The sequence below is a fragment of the Oryctolagus cuniculus genome, chromosome 6 (genome assembly GCF_964237555.1).
Source record: "Oryctolagus cuniculus chromosome 6, mOryCun1.1, whole genome shotgun sequence".
NCBI classification, from domain to species: Eukaryota; Metazoa; Chordata; class Mammalia; order Lagomorpha; family Leporidae; genus Oryctolagus; species Oryctolagus cuniculus.
The window spans coordinates 58,094,899-58,098,528 of NC_091437.1; the positions used below are offsets into that span (position 1 = coordinate 58,094,899).

At 47.5% G+C, this 3,630-nt stretch overlaps 1 pseudogene; it reads right to left on the bottom strand.

The window, feature by feature from the left end:
* Positions 1 to 718: 718 nt before the first annotated feature.
* Positions 719 to 1,904, bottom strand: LOC100357815 (mitochondrial carrier homolog 2-like; annotated as a pseudogene).
* Positions 1,905 to 3,630: the final 1,726 nt, after the last annotated feature.

Genomic DNA, 3,630 nt, shown 5'->3' on the forward strand with positions numbered 1-3,630 from the left:
GGGAAGTGGAGCAGCTGGGACTCAAACTGGCACCTATATAGGATTCTGGTATCATGAGCGGTAGCTTTACCCACTATGCCACAATGCCACTACCCGCCCCCCCATTTCATTCTTCTGCGTGGAAATGCAGTTTTTTCAACACCATTTTTGAAGACAATGTCCCTTCTTCACTGTGTACTCTTGGTATCCTTGTTGAAAGTTAGTTGACTGCAAATACATGGACTTCTTTCATCATTTATTTTATGTATGTGTGTATTTAACTTGAAAAGCATAGTGATAGGAAGGGAGCGGGGGGAGAGAATCTCATTTCAGTTGTTCACTCCCCAAAGCCTCACAACTGGGGCTGGGCCCTGCTGCCTTCCAGGGATCATCTGCTGCCTACCAGGCACATCGGCAGGAAGCCAGATTGAAAGTAGAGGCAGGAGTCAATCCCAGGCATCCTACTTAACCTGCTGCACCACAACACCCACCCCTGCATGGACTTATTTCTGGGTTCTACAGTATGCTCCATTAGCCTAAATGTCTGTTTTGAATGCCAGGGCCAAGCTATTTTGATTATTGCAGCTTTGTGGTATATTTTGTGTTTTTTTTTCCTTGTTGTTCCCAAAATTAAATGATTACTAAAAAAAGTGCGCCACACTGTATAGAAATCAACATTCTCTCTTGTAACTCTGTGCATCTGGAATTATAGAAGTGTTGCTGTCCCTGCCTCTCAACTTCACATTAGCATTCTCGGGTCACAACAGTAAGTCTGGGGGCCGGCACTGTGGCGTGGTAGGCTAGACCTCCACCTGCAGCACCAGCATCCCATATGGGCACCAGTTCATGTCCCGGCTATTCATTTTCCAACTCAGCTCCTGCTAATGTGCTTGGGAAAGCAGTAGAAGATGGCCCAAGTGCTTGGGCCTCTGCAGCCATGTGGCAGACCCAGAAGAAGCTCCTGGCTCCTGACTTCAGATCAGCCCAGCCCTGGCCATTGTGGCCATTTGGGGAGTGAACCAGCAAACAGAAGACCTCCCTCTCTCTCCCTCTGTACTTGTAACTCTGCCTCTCAAATAGATAAATAGATCTTAAAAAAAAAAAAAAAAAAAAAAAAAAAAGTCTTCCCGAAAGTGACTTTCTGGAGAAACAAGCTATTTCCTCACTCATATTTCCTTCTTTTGGTGGCATGCAGCAGCAGTCTATCCAGGGACTGTGTACTGGGGAGAAAGGAGAGCGTCCACCAGCAAGCCCACAGCTGTTCACAGTCATAAGATTAGAGCAAGCACAAAGGGGTGGGTCAACATGATGGCAAAAATGCCTGGGACAGCTTGGGAGTCACTCATTGCATTTGTGGTGGACGCCCCACCTCACGCCAGTGAGGTACAGAGCCACGAAGAAATTACGTCACCCAGGAGGCAAGAAATAAGACCTCCAGAAACTCCTAGGATGCCTTCTTCCTGCTAGATGGCTACTGGGCAGTCACGAAGTCCACAGTACTCAGTGACCTGCACCACAGATGTCAGCGTGATCCCATGCAAGGCATGTGTGATGAGGGCGGCAGCAGGTGGAGCGAGCGACAGATGATCTCTTGAGTTGTCTCTTTGAGAACTTGGTCAAAGGAAGATGAGACTTCTTTCTGGAACTTTCTAGATCCCAACTCCTCGACCTTGTAACGCTGTAAAACTTTACCACTGACCACAGTTCCAAGGACTCCTGATCACAGACTTTGTGAACAACCCACACCTCCCATCGAAGCTAGCATGTCCTTCTGTTATGGCAGAAGAGACCAGGAAGTTGACATATTTGCCACCCAAAACTACTTTGTTCTATTATCAGAGGAAGAGGCTCATATCCAACATGAGTGGCTAGGACAGGACGGTGAGACCAGAGCCCAGGAGCACCTGGCTGGCCAGGTCCGCCATGATGACATCTGTGGATGGACAGACAGAATGAGACATAAAGTGACCGAGCTGGCCCCAGGTATTTTGTGAGATATATATATATATATATATATATGGAGCAACTCGGACTAGACTAAGTTACTGGAATTAAGCCTTATTCTATGCATCTGCTCTCCCACAATATGGCGCTGGGAGAGGAGTAAAAACAACTTTTACACAGCTGCCTCCAGTTCAACCAGTAACCTGCAGGAGCTGATCCCGCTCCTGATTGGAGGAGAGCAGCGTACTCGGTGTGTGGGTAGCAGAGTTGGGATTGGTGGAAGAGGACTATAAAGGAGGAGAGAGACACCATGCACCAGGAACATCTAAGGGGAACACCTGAGGAACATCTGAGCAGCCCCCGAGAGAGCCGGCCGGCGGTGTGCCGCTCCCCCGCGGAAGTGGGGAAAGTGTCAGGGGGAACCGCCCTTCCACGGAGGTGGAAGGACGGCAGCCAACCCGGGAAGAACCAGCAGCAAACCCGGGAAGGGCCGAGCAGACAAAAGAACAGCGCAGGGTCCTGTGTCGTTCCTCCACGAAGAGGGGGAGCGACATATATACATATATATAATATTTTATTTTATTTATTTGACAGAGTTACAGACAGTGAGAGAGAGAGAGAGACAGAGAGAAAGGTCTTCCTTCCGTTGGTTCACCCCTCAAATGGCTGCAACAGCCGGAGCTGTGCCTATCCAAAGCCAGGAGCCAGGTGCTTCCTTCTGGTCTCCCATGTGGGTACAGGGGCCCAAGCACTTGGGCCATCCTCCACTACCTTCCCCAGGCCACAGCAGAGAGCTGGACTGGAAGAGGAGCAACCGGGATTAAACCGGTGCCCATATGGGATGCTGGTGCCGCAGGTAGAGGATTAAGCTAGTGTGCCATGTCACAAGCCCCTTGTGATATATTTTGAAGTTTAAATAGTGTGGTGCCTTCAGCTTTGCTCAAGACTGCCTTGGCTATTCACAGAGTTTTTTTTTTTTTTTAAGATTTATTTTATTTATTTGAAAAACAGAGTTAACAGAGAGAGGTAGAGACAGAGAGAAAGATCTTCCATCTACTGGTTCACTCCCCAGATGGCCGCAATGGCTGGAGCTGTGCCAATCCGAAGCCAGGAGCCAGGAGCTTCTTCTACACAGGTGCAGGGGCCCAAGGACTTGGGCCATCTTCTACTACATTCCCAGGCCATAGCAGAGAGCTGGATCGGAAGAGGAGCAGCTGGGACTAGAACCGGCGCCCATATGAGATGCTGGCGCTTCAGGCCAGGGCTTTAACCTCTGCACCACAGCGCCAGCCCCTCACGGAGTTTGTAAAATCTCTATAAAGAGTACTATTAGAATCATAGCAATCACATTGGACATGTGGCTAACTTTGAGTAATATGGACATTGTATCACTATTAAGTGGCATTGAATGTCGATCCAATTATCTGTGTCTTCTTTAGTGTTTTTAATTGATCTTTTCCAGATTTTAGCGTACGTCTTTCACCTTGTTGGTTAAATTTATTTCTAGTATTTTATTCTTTTTGTTGCTATTGAAAATGGGATCGTTTTAATTTTCTTGTTAGGTGTTTTTTTGCCAGATATTGTTTGTGCGTAGATTTGCCACTGATTTCTGCATCCAGCAACTGTATTGAATTCATTTATTCTTAGTTCAGGGTTTAGTTGCTATCGAATCTTCAGGGTTTTCTGCATATAAAAACCATGTCGTCT